This window comes from Eschrichtius robustus, chromosome 1 (genome assembly GCF_028021215.1).
Source record: "Eschrichtius robustus isolate mEscRob2 chromosome 1, mEscRob2.pri, whole genome shotgun sequence".
In the NCBI taxonomy this organism is placed as follows: domain Eukaryota; kingdom Metazoa; phylum Chordata; class Mammalia; order Artiodactyla; family Eschrichtiidae; genus Eschrichtius; species Eschrichtius robustus.
The window spans coordinates 64,744,469-64,764,480 of record NC_090824.1 but is presented as its reverse complement, the minus strand read 5'-3'; the positions used below and the strand labels follow the sequence as shown (position 1 = coordinate 64,764,480).

At 43.0% G+C, this 20,012-nt stretch overlaps 1 non-coding gene across 1 annotated transcript; it reads left to right on the top strand.

Annotated features, from left to right (window-relative positions):
- Positions 1 to 19,553: 19,553 nt before the first annotated feature.
- On the top strand, positions 19,554 to 19,679 carry LOC137752698 (U6atac minor spliceosomal RNA). The gene has a single exon (XR_011071265.1). It is a non-coding gene; the product is annotated as a U6atac minor spliceosomal RNA (small nuclear RNA).
- Positions 19,680 to 20,012: the final 333 nt, after the last annotated feature.

Here is a 20,012-nt window from a genome sequence, read left to right as displayed (position 1 = left end):
TGGCTGCTCCACAGTGTGCAAGGCAGGTGACCCTCTGGAAACCCTGCTGTCCCTCGGGCTCCGTAACCCCAGACTCCTCGTCAGTGATCGTGGCTGACTGCTTTGTCTAGTTCAACCCAGATGCTGGCATCTCCCAGGCTCTGTCTTGGGCTCTCTGCTTTTCTTATCTACTCCCTTTTAGATGCTCTTGTCTAGTCCCAAGGATCCAGCGGCCATCTCCACATCCATAATGTTTCAGTTTTAGTCCCACCCACATCTTCACCTGAATGTCTCCTAGGCACATCCAGCTTCAACGGGTCCCAGATGGAATTCCTTCTCCCCAGCCCCTCCACCTGCAGCCCCACAGCTGACCAGCTTCCTCAGTCTCTCTTTATGAAATCTGTACCCCGATGCAGCCAGCTATTTAAGTCAGAAGTTTGGCAAGAACTCTTCATACTGTTCTTCCCCTTATCCCTCACATCCAATCAGTTGTGATTCCTATCCGTTCTCCCTACCGGAGTTTTTTTTTCAAATCGCTTCCCTTTTTCTCACTGTCCTCATCAAAGTTATCATCTTTTGTCTGCCCCTCTCCATTCTTGCCTGCACCTGAGCCAGAAAGGGTTTTGAATGCCGATTTTACCATATCATTTCCCTCATTTGAAATTCTGTGTTGATTACAGTTCTTTGGGTAAAATCCAGACTCCTCAAAGAATTCTAAACTTCCCTTCTCCATCTGGCCCTTGCCTATCATCTCTGCAGCCTCATCTCACTTCACTCATACCTTTTCTTTCCCCTCAGATTCCCCGAATCCTTTTTCTTCTCATCTCAAAAAAACACATTTGAAAGTGGGTTAACTTGAGAAGCTCTTGCGTGCCAGGCACCACAGAAATTTCAAAGCTGTGTCAGTCCCTGCCCTCCAGGAGTTTCCAGTCGTGGGAAAGGGGAGCCCAGCTATGCCCGTGAGTACGTAAAATGTGGTCAATAGCATAAAAAAAAATGCACACAGTGGGAAGTTCAGAGGAGGAAGCAAGTGGGGGAAATGTACAGGGAAGTCTTCAGAGATATGATCTGTGCCCGTCACTGTGTAGGTTGGTGACAGCTGGCTATTCCCAGACACATGTGGGAAGACGAGAGTGTAGAGAAGGATGAGAGAACGCAGGAGACGTAACGTTTACGTCAGGCTGATCAAGGGAGAAATGGTCTCAAGAGAAAAGTGTGTTCAATGTGAAGTACTACAGACACCAGAAGACACAGGCACTTAAGTCTGACAACCGGAGGCCACTGTGGATCTTTGAGAAAGCAGTTTCGGTAGGAGGGTTTCTGGAGAAGCCAGATCACAAAGGACAAAGCAGCCCATGGGAGAGTGAAGACTGGCTATAATAGTCTATGTCAAGAAGTCTGGTCATAAAAGAAGAAACCATGAGAGAAAGAAGTGTGGGAATTTAGTATTTCCTCATCTTAGCCTGGACTAAGTCCCAATTGGGATGACATGAAACTAGTATCTGTTGCTTTAGACCACAGACAGTTGGTAAGAATCCCAGAAAAGGAGAGAACCAAAGAAATGGCTGTTGACACCTTAGGCTCACCTGGAGAGCCCCTCCCCAGCCCCTGGGAGCAGCCTTGGGACCAACAGGAGGCAGGGACAGCCAGCCCCACAGTAAGCACTAGCTATACAAAGTGCGGAACCACAGAAGCTGATTGTAAAACTTAAGCAGATCAGACACTATAAAATACTTTGTAATGCGCCATTGAGGCGACCAAATAAGAGGCTTGAATAAATTTATATTCCAATTGCTAAACATTACAGTCAATTTAAAAACCCACAAAAGTTTTGCTGAACAACTGTATAAATTAGAATGGATCTGCTGCGCTGCACAGTACCTAATAGACTGAGACATAAAACAATCGGAGCTCACTCCCTCTCACCTGTTAAATCATCGTGGACTAGATCTGCTAGCTCAACTCTCCTTTTTTTTTTCTTCCCCCTTTCAAAACACAGTGTGAGATCATTCTCAGGTTAATGCGAATTTTATTTATTTATTATTTATTTGCCTTTTTGCCCCTTAAGACAGAAAAGACTAAAAGTTGTCAGGGCTAGGAATTTATCCTACCTGAACCTGTCTCTTCCCTTGGAAGCTCTCCACCTTACTATTGGGATGCCTATTCTATTGATCTGTAGTGGAATAATCAGCTGGTGGCTATTTATTTATAGAAGTTGAAATCAGTACATACACACATACACGAGCACACACTAACACATACACATGAATACACACACACCCATACACAGAGGCGATACAACATGAAGAATATGAAACTTAAGCCAAGAGCCAAAGAAAGCAAATTCTGCGTCTGTTCCTGTCATAAATGTGCTGTGAGAGTTTGGGCAGGTTCCCGGTCCTACTGTTCCTGGGTTTCCATGCCAAATTCTTCGACTGACCACAATTAGAAAACATGCACTGAAGCGGTGCAGAGGTGAGGATGATTGATCGTCCCCTCAGGTATGTGTTCATGTTTAAAACCCAGGAGTTAAACAGTAGAGCAAAGTGCAGTGCTCATGTAATTCTCACAACACTCCTATGGAATAAATATGATTATCACCCCCACCTTTCACACATGATAACTGAGATACAGAGGTTAAGTAATTCGTTCAATGTCACACAACTAATAAGTGGCAGTTCGGGGGTTTGCACTCGAATTTTTCTGAGCATACCATATAGAAGACAGCAGCAGTGTGGGCAAGTCAGGAGCAGATAGAAGACTAACTCCCTCTTCCTCTCCTCTAATCCAGGAGTAGAAGATTGTCCTGAAGTGGGGAGAGGCTGAAGGTGGGTTACTTGTCTGTTTCTCCCACTAAATATTAGCAACTCTGGAGGGAAGCTTCCTCCTCCCACTGCTATAGCCTGGTCAAGATTCTGTGTCTAGGGAAAGCAAGATTATAAGACGGATGCAGCCTTAAATCTCAAAGAACATCCAAGGATAGAAAACAAGTTCAGTTGAGCCTTATGGGGTCTAGAATCTCTTCTATCCTTACTGTTAACTGAAGAATATTTTTTGGAGAGGGGGAGGCCTTTGTTCAAATTTCCCCCCAAAAAGAGATGAATCCAGTTCATCTTCTTTAAGCCTGAGCCACAAAGCCAGCTTATGAAGGGATTGCTCTTGGGTCGCAAACCTATCCCCGGGCCAGTAAGATGAAGGTGTGGCATGAAGAAGGGACTCAAATAGTACGTATGAGACCTGGCTGCCTGGCCGGCAGGAGCTGTGAGCAAGCTGCGGGTTTCCCTCAGAAACTGGGGAGGGAGCGGGAGGACGGGCTGAAATGGACAAGGTGACGGATCCAACTGGAAGGTGCACTATCTTGCCCAGGTGTTTCAGTGACCTCCCTTACTGCGTGAATAAGGAAACCAGGGCCCAGGGAGGTCAAAGGACTTGCCCAAGGCCGCCCAACTTAGTTGTGGCTGAACTTAGACCAGAACTTAATTCTCCTGTCTCAGTCTAGTGCTCTGTCCTCCAGAAGTGAGTTAACTGCCCAAGACAGCAAGAAAAAGAAAGGTCCTAGGACACCCCTCAGAAGGGCACAATCCTGTGAGGAGGAAAGGTAAAGGCGGCCCAGGTGTGTCCATGATGGACAAGGTAAAAGCTGTAACCCCCTCCAGACTCAGCTGTAACTCAGCTGGGATTCGGGAGTGGAGCAGGGTGGACATGAGTATATGTGCTAGGGTCGGGGGTAGCAGGATTTTACCTCTGCCAAATCCAAAACAATTGTAGATGAGCTCCCCAATTTACAAATCGAGGGCTTTGCAGATGTCATTTTTTAAAACACCACCTCCATCAAGTCTTTATGGTGCCACTCATAGGAAGTGATCCTTGGAACCTAATCTACTTCATGCCACTTGGGGGCAACACCTACATGTTTGATTTATTGCGACTCCCCACCTCTGCTTGCCTCCTGAAAGCTGAGTGATGTTGCAATTCTAAAGGCCATCTTCTCTTTAAATGACTGCAGCAAACCCCCAACCTGCCTGACTACTCCTGAGAGCTCAGGACATATTCATATACGTATTTCTTTAAAGTCAAATTGCTTTCTGGTTATTGCAGGACAAGGCAAGGTGAATGTCAGCTACGGAGACTTGATTGTAGGTACTGGGTAAAATCTCCCCCCGGGGCATGAGAGGGGGGTCTTCACACAGACAGACCATGGCTTCCTAGAGGGTCTCCAAAGACAAAAGGCAATACAGTCCAGATGACCACCAGCAACAGTCTGACCTTTTACAAGTTGGGTAGGCAACTTTCAGAAATCCAAGGAAGCGGCAGGCAGCCAACACTGAGAACATGAACAGGGTAGCAAAGCAGCAGCTACCATGGTGATGTATGTGCAGGACAGAACTCCAGGCTCGGGGCAGATAACCAACCAGAACAAACCAGGGCACCAGGCAGAAACAGACTTGGAGGCTCAGGTCCCAGGACGAGTCTAGGGTCTGGCTGGAGCTGTCGTTTCTACTTGTAGGGCTAGTTCTAGGTCTAGGCTGTTCCTAAGCAGCATCAAACAAACTTCTCTCCTGACCTCCAGATCCCTACACGCTTACAGACTTCTCACCTGGATGTTCCCCAGGCTCTTCACCACCACGTCAAAATGCACTCATCATCCTCCCTCCAAGACACCTCTTCCTTCTTTGAGTCCTTTACCAGAGAATGGCACCACCATCCAACTAAGCAGGCAAATGAGACTCCTTAAAATAGTCCCACCTCCATCCTGTCCCTCACCATTTATGTTTCACTGGTCCCAGATGTACTACTTCAGATCCATCCCAGCCTTCACTGCCTTAGGTCAGGCCCTCATCATCTCTCACAACTAGGGTAGCAGCCTCCTAATTGGTCTCCTGCCTCCAAGAATCCCCTTCCAAACCATCCCCCCTCCTGCCACCAGAATTAGTTCTCTGAAACTCCAATCTGACCATGTCATCTCTCCTATTTTATAAACTTCAGAACAACAAAATGTAAACCAGAGGCTGGATCTGAAGGTGCTTGTGCCCCTGCCCATTCTATTTTCCATTTGCCAGCCTGGCAAACTCCTATGCATTCTTAAATACCCAAGTCAAATGTCATCTCTATCACGAGATCCTCTCCAATTGCTTTCCCTCCACTGCTCTCCTTGGCTAATTAATTCCATTCTCTTCTATAAGCCCTTTGTACTTAGTCTGGAGGCTTCTACTGCAACATTCACAACATATTATAATTATTAATCTATCACTTGTCTCCTCCATGAAACAGCAGGTACATCAGAGGCAAGCACTACTTTTGTATAACCAGTAACAAATATGTAGTATAGGTGCTCAATAAATGTTGAATTGATTCAGGCAATCACCCAGTTATCACAGGTGGTAGAAGCAGTGAATTAATGTTGATTACTGAGCTAGAACTCCTAAAATCTCTCTAACATAATATCGGACATGGTCATAGAAAGCAGGTAAGTATTTAGGTAAATTAGATTTAGTTTTGCTTGCTCTTCTCAGAGAATTGCCTCCCTGTCTATGGCCCCAGACAAAGTAAGAGTTTAGAGGCCAACAAGAAGCACATGAAAAGCTGTTCAACATCACTAATTATTAGAGAAATGCAAATCAAAACTACAATGAGGTATCACCTCACACCGGTCAGAATGGCCATCATCAGAAAATGTACAAACAACAAATGCTGGAGAGGGTGTGGAGAAAAGGGAACCCTCTTGCACTGTTGGTGGGAATGTAAATTGATACAGCCACTATGGAGAACAGTATGAAGTTTCCTTTAAAAACTAAAAATAGTATTACCATATGACCCAGCAATCCCACTACTGGGCATATACCCAGAGAAAACCATAATTCAAAAAGACACATGCACCCCAATGTTCATTGCAGCACTATTTACAATAGCCAGGACATAGAAGCAACCTAAATGCCCATCAACAGATGAATGGATAAAGAAGATGTGGTATATATATACAATGGAATATTACTCAGCCATAAAAAGGAACGAAATTGGGTCATTTGTAGAGACGTGAATGGATCTAGAGACTGTCATACAGAGTGAGGTAAGTCAGAAAGAGAAAAACAAATATCGTATATTAACGCATATATGTGGAACCTAGAAAAATGGTACAGATGAACCGGTTTGCAGGGCAGAAGTAGACACAGATGCAGAGAACAAAAGTATGGACACCAAGGGGGGAAAGTGGCGGGGGGGTTGGTGGTGGTGGTGGGATGAATTGGGCGATTGGGATTGACATGTATACACTGATATGTATGAAATGGATAACTAATAAGAACCTGCTGTATAAAAAAAATAAATTAAATTAAATTTTAAAATTCATTAAAAAATAAAAAAAGAGTTTAGAGGCCAAGTTTGTGTCACATGATCTTACTCCTTTTGGCAATAGTTGATTGGACCAGAAATGGGTAGTTAACTATAGGTTCCAGAGACCAATTCTCAAAAATTGAAAGAATGTACTAAAGCATCAAGAATAGCATTCACTTTATATTAAAACAAAGCTACAGGCAAGAAAGTTAGGACAGAGCTCAAAACAATGATAATAAAACATTGATGATACAATAACAGCTAGCATTTCTAATACTTTCTAGATGCCATATTGTGCTAAATAATTTGTTATCCGTTATTTAAACCCATCCTTACAACAAGTCTGTGAAATAGCTGTATCAGTGACCTTTCCATTAGCTCCCCCTCCCTTTTATTTTAACTTAAATCACAGCTGGTTTCTATTGCTTGCAACAAAGAGCCCTGACTAGTACGATTACTATCTACGTGTTATACACCAGCCATCAAAGAAGGCAACAGAACTTTCTGAGTTCGTACAGGTAGAAATACAAAGATCTAGGATTGAAATCTAGTCCCCCCACCTCCAGAAACCTGAGCTATTAATGCATCATTATCTTTTGTAATTCTAGTCCCCATTAGGCCTTTCTGAATTTTACTTTTGTAATACCTGTATCCTTTATTGGAGAGAGTTCATGAACTACTTCTCTGTTGCTATATTCAAAATGAAAGAAAGGAAGGCTGGAAAGAAGAAAGAACCAGACAGAAGGTCATGAAAGCAGGTCAAGTGATGGTAACCAAGCAGAGAAGAATGCAACCACAGCTGGGCATCAAGCAGAACCTGACAAGCAGTCAGTCTTGAGTTTTTCTAAAAATAAGCCTTAGAGGTGGAAATGAACATTCTCTCTCTGCCTTTTTGCACCTAGGTTGAGTGAGGTCATGTTACCAAGGCTGCTGCCCCAGAATCGTACCTCTGCCCTTCCCCTAAATGGAAACCAATTGCTCCTATCTAAGTTTCAGGAGGAAGCTGCAAAGAGAAAAAGTAGAACTGGTTAGAACCAACTAGGCCCAAGACGGCAGAAGGTTTGTCTTCCAGTAAACCTTGAGCCTCGTTATATGCTCATTGTAATACATTAGCATATGTTAAAAGACACACCCACAGGTGCCAAGACAGTTGACAATTGCCATGACAACAACTGGAAAAGCTCATACAAGGACTGAAAAGGAATGTTGCCTCAGTTCCAGGTCCAAATCACACCCCTGTTCTCAGATAAGTCATGAATATTCCTGCCTCTCTTTCCAATTCCCTCCCTTTTATCTCAAACCTCCTGTATACAAGGTGTCTCTGCCCAAATCGGGTTGAGAAGTTGATTGGCCAATTAAGTTCTGACTTCTCCATTCTTTGGCCATTGAATAAAGCTTGCGCTGTTCCAGTCTCAGCATCAGTTTCATTATTGGCTGTACGAATCTGAGCAGAAAAAGAACCTCCCTGACCCTGACAGAGACAAGGGATCCTGGCCTGGGCTAGGACTCCAGCGCAGGTCCAGGCGAACAATTCGCTAACAGTTGGAAACCTAACGCAAGCCTTGTGCTTCTGGATCCTAAATTCTAAACCATTAAACCACACAGGCTGCATTTGTTAAACCATCTAGACCTATTGAGTTTTTCCACTGCAATGAGCTAAACCAGGCTTTGAGATACTGTCCTTAGGCTGGAGGTGGCGAGCAAGAGTGAAGCAAAGTAGGCAATTATTACATAAGGACCATTGAAAGAAATTTCTAGGCCCAAGACAAAGCTGCTCCTGCCCAGGTACCACGTCAGCAAACTGAAACTTGGATAACTTTCCTGTCCCAGTAAATGTTCTGCTTGACAGAAACGTAGTCTACCGGGTCAGCCAACCCCCAAGGTCAAGCCAGCTCTGGGCTCTATACTTACTTCTTTGTTCTTCTCACCACAAACAAGATTGACTATGTGGCCCCAGCCAGACAGTTTCTATTTTTCTCTCTTTGTTCTTATTTCTTTATCCTATAAAAGCTTCCTATCTCCCGCCCCATTTTGTAGTTCTCTGAATGGAGACTGCCAGCTTTGTGAAGTGTTAAAAAAAAAAAAAAAGTGTGTTTGCATCACCCAAATGGTCTTCTTTAATCAATTTTTTAGAGGCAGGACCAGCATGCTGAAGCACGGGAAAGTCAGGATACATCATCCTGTCTTGGGGCGGGGACATTTCCTGTGAAGAGGCCATGGGGAGGAGAGTGGGGCAGGGGCATGTGTAAGGTGTGGGAACAGCACACAGCGTGGCCCAGGGAGAAGAGCGCTTGCGCAGTGTGTTCCAGACCCACAGGCAGTCGCACAGGCTGGGGTGGGGGGTTGGGGGGTGGAGGGAGGCCCCTGAGCTGCCAGGCTGCGCAGGGACACAGGGGCCAGAGCACGAGGGGTTGGGCCTCCACCCTGGTGCACTGAGGACCATGGAAGGATGCTAAATAGGGCAGTGTCTTGACCAGGTTTGTGCCTTTAAAGTACAACTGTGGCTTCTATGGAAAGAATGGATTGGAGGAGGAGGACCAAAGAAGGATGCAGCACAAACAGTCAGGAGGCCATTGTGATAGTCTAGTGAGATGATAGGAGTGATCGACAGAGGGTAACGGAGGCAGACAGAGTCAAGAGACAGGGAGAGACAGGGACAAGACCTAGTGGTTGACTGACTGGCTCCGAGGGAAAAGAAGAGATCAAGGAGGCCTCCTTGGTTTCGGGCTTGGGCAGCTGAACGGACAGTGGTGCTGTTTGCTAACACAGGAAACCTGGCAAGAGGAGCGGTGGGCAGGAGGGCAGGTGTAATCATGTGTTCAGACTGGAGCCCCGAGTTTGAAATGCTGCTCAGCAACTCAGTGGGAACGTCCTGCAGGCAATTGGACACACACTGTGCTTTAGCTGCACAGCTGTGGGTGCGCCATCTTTCTTCCAGTTTGATGGCTGGTCATCTAGGGGCCAGGAGAGGATTGTAACTTTTTTTTTATTCTCAATGCCTAGGTCACTAGGCCACTGAAATGCTTGATGAGCAGATACAATGTATGAACAGATTGAAGGGGGAATCCACAGGGGAGTAAAGGGAAGGAAGTGAGACAGGCTGGGACCTGGGACCCTTCGCTGTAGTGCTGCAGGGCTTGCACCTGGACACACGTCTCCTCCAGCAACAAAATACAAAGAAACTGTATGGGACTAAAGATAACTGTGTGCATGAGCAGTTGGGGCAAATTCTGGAACAAGAGATACAGAAAGACCAAAATAACCCAACTGCCACTTCTGAAGAGCTGGGAACAAAAACTGGCTATGAGGAGCAAAAGCAGGGTACTGTGCATGCCCCCCACACACAACATCACAAAGGGATGGGCAGAACACCGCTCGCCCGACCCCTGGACACACCCCTACCCTCACCCCATATAAGGAGCCAGCTCACCCCCCCTTGGGGAAGCGAGCAAGGGAACCTGTTACTTGTTTTCACTCCCTCCTGCGGCCACAGGGGCCCCAATAAAACCTTGCCTGAATTTCTTGTCTGGCCTCTAGTCAATTTCTGTTGATTGGGGAAGGCCAAGAACCCTGGTCGGTATCAGAAGGAGAGAGGGAATACACACCACAACAATCACCAAAAGGCATGAAAAAAAGAGAGACGGAGGTAAGTCTACAAACAACTCTGATGAGTAACAATAAAGTGGATTCAGAAATAAGTTTTCAGAAATAAGGTCTTTTTCACAAACAGTTTAAAAACTAGTAGAACTAAGAAAAAATGGAATAGAGAGAGTTGATGATTGATGAAGTGTTGAAGGGGCACAGTTGTGTAACAAGAATATATTCCTCTCATATATTAACTGAAAATATGTAAGAACAAAGCTAGATCACTGGCAGTAATGGAACTAGATAGTTTAAATGAAGTCATGACCAGAGCTGAGACTAGCTGCCCGTGTGCCCCAGGTGTGTTACCCACCCCCCTAAGCCTCATTTGACTATCAAATTCTGACTCCCTAAGGACTCATCTAGAATTCTCAGCTCTGCAGGGTTTTGTTGGGATAACCTCTGAAGCTACTTTCTAAAGACCAATAATGCATTCATTCTATTTGTCTTCAGAAACTTTGAAAGTGGTAGAGTAAATCAGAAGAAAGTTTCAGAAATAACTTTGGGGTTTAGGAAGGGATAGGAGAGCGGGGCTGGGAAGTGTGAGGAGATCCCAGCAGCACTGGGCCAGAAATGGACCCGTCCAAAGGCATTTAATCGAGGACGGGGAAAGAATAAGATCATGGTGATGGGCTCCAGGTGCAAAGAATTTAGGGAATCAGCCTTTCTCCCTCATTTTTATTGAGAGGGAAATCAGAGCTCATAAATCTAAACTTGTCATTCCTTCATTTAAAACCCTTCAAAGGATTCCCAGTGCCTCTGGGAACAGGTATAAGCTCTTTAGCCTCAGTGAAAGCCCATGTGCTTCCCTTACTTCTCCCCAGTCCTCCAGTCCCCATGGTCTGGTTCTTACCTCTGCTGCCTTGTCCAATAGTGAAACTAAGACCAAGCCACACTTGGGACGGAGCCCTAGGCCAGGGCTTTGGGAACTGGACTAGTTTTCTGTTGCTGTAATCAGTATCTCACAAGGCTGTAATCAGGATGTCAGCCAGGGTTGGGCTCTCTTCTGAAGGTTCAGCTGGGGAAGTATGTGCTTCCTCATGCTCATGGATGTTAGAAGCATTCAGTTTCTTGTGGCCATAGGACTTGTGGCAACTTGCTTGTTCAAAGCCAGTGACAGAGAGACAGAGAGACTCTAGCAAGACTCTAGCAATATATCCAGAAAAGAAGAAAACTGTAATTCGAAAAAATGCATGTACCCCAATGTTCACAGCAGCACTATTTACAACAGCCAAGATACGGAAACAACCTACATGTCCATCAACAGATGAATGGATAAAGGAGATGTGGTATATATGGACAATGGAATACTACTCAGCCATAAAAAAGAATGAAATAATGCCATTTGCAGAAACATGGATGGACCTAGAGGTTATCATACCAACTGAGGTAAGACAAATATCATATGATATCACTTATGTGTGGAATCTAAAAAAATGATACAAATAAATTTATTTACAAGACAGAAATAGACTCACAGACATAGGAAACAAGCTTATAGTTACCAAAGGGGAAAGGGGAGCAGGGATAAATTACGAGATACACACTACTATATATAAAATAAACAACAAGGACCTACTGTATAGCACAGGGAGCTATATTCAATACCTTGTAATAACCTATAATGGGAAAGAATCTGAAAAGAATATGTGTGTGTGTGTGTGCGTGCACGTGTGTGTGTGCGTGCACGTGTGTGTGTGTAGTGTGTGTAACCGAATCACTTTGCTGTACACCTGAAACTATAACAACATTGTAAATCAACTATACTACCATTTTTTAAAAATGGATGCTACAATCTTATATAATCACTTAAACACAATCATATACATCCCATTGCCTTTAGCATATTCCACTGGTTAAAATCAAGTCACAGGTGCTGCCACACTCAAGAGGAAAGGATTATATGAGGGTGTGAACACCAGTAGGTGGGGACGGTAGGGCTATTTTATTCTGTCTGCCCACAGGGTCTATGGCCTGCAGTCTACCTGCTGCAATAAAGCTCTGGAAAGTCTTCCCACCAGGGGTGCTTGGAGTGGAAGGAGGAGACAGAATATGGAAGGAGAAGACATTTTCCAACACAAACATTAATCACAATGCTTTAAAGATTATTTCTTTTTGTCTCTTACTAGACCTGAAAGTCTTTGGGGGAGGTATCATATTTTTTATATGAAATCTAGCATCGTGCCTGGCACACAGCATTCCTTCAATACAAATTTGTGCCTGAATAGACAGACTGGGTTTTGGATATACAGGTATCAGTAACAAAATCTATATGGTTTGCCTGAATCCCAGTAGAGATTTTCTGTGCACTTGTCTTCAACATGTTATTTCTCTCTCATAAGGTTTGTAGAAACCCTGATAATTATTTTGTCCATCACAACCCTAGGATATAAGCATAGTTCAGATTATAAACTGCCTCATAAGTCCTATCTTTTATATGTTAAACATTCCTATTTATGAAGGAATATTCTAGTTAATGTTTCCTTGATCACAAACAAACTTGCATCAAGAGCCAAGAGACACTATACTACAGATTTGGTCAAATTATTAACGAGCTGGGGAGGGGATGGGAGGATTTTTATTTTACATTGCCAGCTCACTCACACGTTCCTTGGAGATAATAATCCTTTATATCATCACCTAAATTCCCAATGACGAGATACATGTGAAAGCCCTTACATTATGAACCTTTGCAGGGAGGAATGAGAGCTATGTCTATGTCTCTACAGATTTTCTTGAGCTATTTTCAGGTACAAAATAAGTAGAGAGAAAACCCGTTGACTTAACTTTCTATGTTGGATGTTTAATACATTAAATATTCTACCCAAATGCTTAATTTGTTGGTTCCTTCCGGGCATGTGCCCAATTAAATGTCTATTACATGGTACCTATGTAATGCCAATTGGTTCAATCCCATTGCTACCTTACAAACCAATAGATGAATATGGTTTTCAGGAGCGTAAGATGTGAATAGCATCATACAATTGCATGACAAGTCTTACAAATTAAAAAAGGCTTATATACCATTACATTTCTTTAGCTCCTGGGAAATCAAGTAAATTGAAAACCCACATTCGCATGTGGCAAAAATATTCTTCGTGTGCACCAAATTCCACCTGAAACCAAAAGGACTCACTTCCCTCCCCCATCCCAGAGTTCCAGCAGAATTATTCATATTTGCTAAGGTATACAGAACAAAACAAAAATTCCTGCCCACGTGAATTTGACAATCTAAAAGGAAAGACATAAGATATACTATTAATAAATATTGAACAACTCAACTGCTGTTAAGTATTATGATAGGCTGAAAAATGTCCCTTTAAAAGTATCTATACCCTAACCTCTGGACTCTGTGAATACTACCTTAAATGTAAACAAGGAGTGTTGCCCACCATCAAGCCAGCAGCCACTGCAGACCCCCTGCCTCTACCCATGGTACACCCTGAGGGGATTCAGGATGGAGAAAAACAGGATACTGTCCAGAGATAGTTAGGATGCAAATCAAAGGAACACTTTCAATGAGCACAGACTCTTGCATCTTCCCATACAAAGAAAAGCACTAAAATCATTAACTTGAGATGGCTGTTTTTTGTGATTACCAGAATCTTTTGATGTTCGACTACATGTTTTTTTTTGTTTGTTTTTTCTCCAAACAAAAGCTCCTATATATCCTGGCTCCACCCTTACCTCTCTGGAACAGTTCCTCAGAACTATCTGAAAATCTGTTTCCCAGCTATAATCCTCAGCAAGGTCCCCAAATAAAGCATAACTTGCAACTTTTAGGTTGTGAGTTTTCTTTCAGTTGACAATGGCAAAAAAAGGACTGAAGCTGTGTTTCAACAAGGATCTTGAGATAAGAGATTACCCTGGATTATCCAAGTGTTTTAAATGCAATTGCATGTATCCTTATAAAAAGGGAGGCAGTGGGAGATTTGACACAGACACACAAACAGAAGAAAAAGCAATGTGACCACAGAAGCAGAGATTAGAGTAAAATGACCACAAGCCAAGGACTGCAGGCAGCCCCCAGAAGCTGGAAAAAGAAACGAATGAATTCTTCCCTAAAGCCTCAGGAAGGAGAGTGACCCTGCCAACACTTTGATTTCAACCTGGAGAAAATGATTTTTTAAAAAGATAGAAATAGCTTATACTTGAATGAAGGTGAGCTGAGCCTGGGCAGGTAACTGTAGCCCCTGAGCCACTACACACCAACAAAGACCCAGGCTTTGCAGCCCAGCTCTGCTGCTGCAAGTCCTAGTGGACACACATGACAAACATTCCTGGCAAGTAATTTGGTTGACAAATCGAGGTTCAAGGAATAAAAGGAAAATAAGGCTTTCCATCCTCACATATTGCATGGGCAACTTCAAGGATTCTTAGTGAAGAGAATATTGTTGTTAAGGACAAGGAGAAAATATTTTGATTATAAATGTTAACTGACTAGATAGAATAGACAAGTGAAAGATCTATAGCACATGTTCTTGTGTTAAAGAAGAGTGACTATTTTCAGAGGACTACCAATAAAGCAACACTGAAGAGAAATATAAGAATATGAGTTTAACAATGAAATCAATCACAAGCATCCAGTAGGTGTTTCAATCATATTGTAAGTGAATTCACCTGGATTTGCAGGATTCTGCAGTAACCTTTGAAACACTGAAGGAAGTGACAGATACTTAGGGCTCAAATTTCACAGTTGATCTCTGAGAAGTATAGATGACAGTTCCTACATCCCAGGATTGTTGAGAGGATTAAATGAGATAAGTACGTAAGAACCTCTGGCCATCACCTGTCCTTAGGAGGCCAGAGCATACATAACACCCTCACCCTCTTCCTCTTCTTTCTTCTCCTCCTCTTCCACCATGAACCACAGGCCCTCAAAGGTCCAGCTCCACCCACCCCTGTGATTTCATTTCCACCCAACTTTCCTCCTACTGATTATGCTCCAGATTCACTGACCTTCTTTCTGTCCCTTGAATACACCCTACTTGCTCTCACTTGAGGGCTTCTGCTCAAGCTGGAAAGCTCTCACTCCAGATCTTGGCATGGAGGATTCCCTCTCTTCACTCAGGTCTGAGTTCAAATGCCATCTTGTCAAAGATGCTTTCCACAACCGCCACATTAAATCCCTCCCAGGAGTTTATCCTCAATCACAGCATCCTATTTTATTTTCTTTATAACACTGAATTTCTGGAATGACCTTATGGATCTAAGTCCTGTCTCTTCCCACTAGTGACAAAAACCTTGTCTGTCATATTTCTTGCGTCTCACTCAGCACCTAGAACAGTACCTGGTACAGAGTAGTGGAAGTAAATAAATACCTGATGCAGTTAATCATTATCAGTGTATAGAGTATGTACACACAGTTATTCTAGGTATAGGTATTCTGTGTGTGTGAGAGAGAGAGAGAGAGAGAGAGAAAGAGAGATGAGAGATGGAGACAGAGAGAGACAGAAGCAGAAAGAGAGAATGTAAATGAGTTGAGGAAGAGAATAAGCACCAAGTCACATGCATCAGTTTAAACCCAACTTTGCCACTTGAACCATGTGATTGTAGGTAAAATAACTAGGCTTTCTATGCTGTTTCCTGTCTGTCATTGAAGGGTGATAAGGATCTCTCTAGTATTAGGAGAATTCAATGAAATTCTCCAAGTCAAGCACTTAACATAATGCTGGATAAAACATACTAAGCTCTTAATGACTATTAACATGTATTTCCTGTCAAACAAAATTATTATCCCTTGGTACATAATGTAATATTCCACCCATCCTTAGCAAGCTATCATGACTACAGCAGCATAATCTTTAAAAAAAAAAAAAAACATATTCTAGGATATCCAGTTATAATAATGAAGAGTCACCAGGGCCCTGACATTTACCAAAGTTAAAGGTCATATCTAGTCTAAGGTTAAAAATTCTTCAGAAGGGGAGGAGATCAAGATGGCGGGGCAGAAGGACGTGTAGCCCACCTCCCCCCACAAACACATCAAAAATACATCTACATGTGGAAAAATTCTCACAGAATACCAACTGAAAGCTGGCAGGAGATCTCTTATACAACTAAAACTCTAAGAAAGATCCCCACGTAACCAGGTAGGACAAAAAGAAAAAAAAAGGAATTTGGACAGGACGTGCACCCCTGGGAAGGCACTGTGAAGAGGAAAGTTTCCCTCACCCTGGGAACCTCCTTCGCAGTGGCTGGGTGCTGAAACTCAGGCTTCAGCAGACAGACCCGGGGAGAGGACTCAGTTTGGCTGCATGAAGACAGACCGAAAGGCCTGGAGTGTGGTCCAGGCCAACAGAGTGGGTGTGTGCAGGATGGACCTGAGTCCGCCATAGGAACCTCATTATCAGCATGCTCATGGTGGGGTGCAGCTTTGGCTTCAGCGGACTTTGGGAGCTCACCCTCACGGGAGGCAGGGTTGACCTCTGAGCCGATTATCAATACTCCCACAGTGGGGATAGGTCCAGGGGCTACACTAGCAGCAGCAGACTGTGAGTGCACAAACCAGGTGGCAGGAGGTGTCACAGAGTTGCATGTCCCAGTGACAGCCCCTGTGGAGAAACACACAGTGGCTCCTTTCCCAGCAGGAGCACTCCAGTCCTGTCTACCTCACACCACAGTACACCTCACTCTGAACTGGATCCGGGGGTTTCTACTCCAACAACTGGGGAGCAGATCCTGCCCCTAACAGAGCTGTGACAGCCACAGAGCAAAGAGGAGGCCCTGCTCAACATCCAGTGCAGACTCCAGTCACCACAACATCAAACACACCCCTATCAAGGGGACAACAGCCACACACTGAGGAAAACCGTGGCAGGCATCTATACCAAAAACAGCCCTTGCACAAAAAATACTGGACTCACACAGTTCACACAGGGATGTTCCCACATAAAAACGGCCCTTCATGGGGCTTCCCTGGTGGTGCAGTGGTTGAGAATCCGCCTGCCAATACAGGGGACACGGGTTCGAGCCCTGGTCTGGGAAGATCCCACATGCCGCAGAGCAACTGGGCCCATGAGGCACGATTACAGAGCCTGCGCGTCTGGAGCCTGTGATCCGCAACAAGAGAGGCCGTGATGGTGAGAGGGCCGCACACCGCGATGAAGAGTGGCCCCCGCTCGCCGCAACTAGAGAAAGCCCTGGCACAGAAACGAAGACCCAACACAGCCAAAAAAAAAAAAAAAAAAACCGCCCTTCAAGACCACTGTAGATAACTGTTCCTCCTAAATTCATAGAGTCAGAGAAATTTAAGTAAAATGAAACAGAGGAATTACTCCCAATTAAAAGAACAAGAGAAATCCCTTGAAAGAACAATGAAACAGATCTCTCTAGTCTGCCAGACCCTGAGTTCAAAAAAGAGGTAAAAAAATGCTAAAGGAATTAACAGAGACTGTCAAAAGAAATGCAGATCACTGTAACAGGAACTAGAACCTATAAAGAGGAACCATTCAAAATTAGACAACTCAATTGCTGAGATAAAAACTGAGCTAAAGGCAATGAATAACAGCCTAAATAATGCAGAAGAACAAATAAGTGATCTGGAAGATAGAATAATGGAAATCACCCAATCAGAACAGCAGACAGAAGGACAAGTGAAAAAATATAAAAGAAAACAACATGAGATCTATGGGATAACATAAAGTGTGCCAACCTATGCACAATAGGGGCTCCAGAAGAAGAAGAAAGAGAAAAGGAATCAAAGATGTATTTGAAGAAATTATGGCTGAAAACCTATCTGATCTAAAGAAGGAAACAGATATCCAAGTACAGGAAGCACAGAGGCTCCCAAATAAGAGGAACCCAAAGAGGCCCACACCAAGATGTATCATAATTAAAATGGCAAAGATTAAAGATAAAAAGAGGATTCTAAAGGCAGCAAGAGAAAAACAAAGAGTCAGTTACAAGGGAACCGCCATAAGGCTATCAGCTGATTTCTCTACAGAACCTTTTTCAGGCCAGAAGGGAGGAGCAAAATATATTCAAAGTGCTGAAAGGGAAAAACCTGAAACCAAGGATACTCTACCCAGCAAGACTATCACTTAGAATAGGAGAGATAAAGAATTTCTCAGAAAAGCAAAAACTAAAAGAATACAGCAATACTAAAACTGAAAGAAATAGTGAAAGTTCTTCTCTAAATAGAAAAGAAGCAAGAATCTATAGGAAAGGGAAAATCACAGTACAAAAGGCAAATATTTAAAAGGATGGAAGATCACTTAAACAAGCTGGTACATAGACTTTAAAAAAAAATCAAAGAACTTTCTGAAAGCAATTATAACTACAATGAACAGCAAAAGTATAAACATGAAGATGTAAAATAGGACATCAAGATCACAAAACATAGGTGAGGGGAATAGGAAAATGTAGATCTTTTAGAATGTGTTGGGAACTTCCCTGGTGGTGCAGTGGTTAAGAATTCACCTGCCAATGCAGGGAACACGGGTTCGATCCCTGGTCCGGGAAGATCTCACATGCCACGGAGCAACTAAACCCGTGCGCCACAACTACTGAAGCCTGCACGCTCTAGGGCCTGCAAGTCGCAACTACTGAGCCCATGTGCTGCAACTACTGAAGCCCGCATGTTCTAGGGCCTGTGTGCCACAACTACTGAGCCAGGGTGCTGCAACTACTGTAGCTCACACACCTAGAGCCTGTGCTCCACAACAAGAAGGCACTGAAATGAGAAGCCCATGCACAACGATGAGTAGCCTCCACTCACCACAACTAGAGAAAGCCCGCGCACAGCAATGAAGACCCAACGCAGCCAAAAAAAAAAAAAAAAGAATGTGTTTCAACTTATATGACTATCAGTCTAAAGCAAGTAGATATAGTTATGGGTTAACATACTTGAAAACCAGGCTAATCACAAATCAAAAATATATAAAAGATTCACAAAAACCAAAAAGAAAGAAACTCAAGCACAATTTAAAAAAAAAACCATCAACCTACAAGATGGAAAAGCAAAAAAAAAAAAAAAAGGAACAAAGAAGAAATACAAAATCAAATGGAAAACAAGGTTTAAAATGGCAATAAATACATACTTATCATAATTACTTTAAATGTCAATGGAATAATGCTCCAATCAAAAGACACAGAATGGCAGATTGGATAATAAAACAAGACCTACCTAATTAAAGTTCAGGAGAGGAAAAAAATATTCAGCAAGCAATTCAGGTGAGTATCTCAAAACATTACTCTGCCTCACCACCATAAGTCATGCTGCCTCAGGCTCCCTGGTGCTATCATATTAAAATTTTCTAAGAACTAGTGGGGAAGAGTTTTAGCAAGATACCCAAGACAGTCTGACTTAAAGTGTGAATCCTTTGTGCCTACATGGACACACACACATACACACACAGACAATTTTGGAACAGTATTTGTGTTTGCATATGTATAAAATTTTTGAAGATCTATTCATAGCTTTTTGGAAATATTTCCCAAAGTAAGGTCAATATCACATTGGTTTTAAAATACGGTCCATCAGAAGAAAGTGTATGTTGTTACTTTAAGTCTCATTCCAGAAGGTTAGTTGCACTGTTCAGGAATTACACCTCAGTCAGTTGCTGTCAGCTAAACATTTCATCAAAAAATTCTCTATTCCAGTGTTGTATAAAAGGAGACAAGGTTAGCACTCCCCTTGACAACAATGGAAGAGGCCCTTGGGCCTGACAACATGCATATGGTTAAGGCATTTCCAACTACTTCGTGGCATCTAACCATTGTTTTTTATCCAAATTGGAAGGGAAGAGGTAAAACTATCACTATTTGCAGATGACATGATACTATATATAGAAAACCCTAAGGACTTCACACGAAAACTACTAGATCTAATAAATGAATTCAGCAAAGTAGCAGGATACAAGATTAACATTCAGAAATCAGTGCATTTATTTACACTAACAATGAAATATCAGAAAGAGAATGTAAAAAAAATACCTTTTAAAATCATACTAAAAAAATAAAATACCTAGGAATAAACCTTACCAAGGAGGTGAAAGACTTATTTGCTGAGAACTATAAAAACATTAATAAAGTAAATTAAAGAGGATTTAAAGAAATGG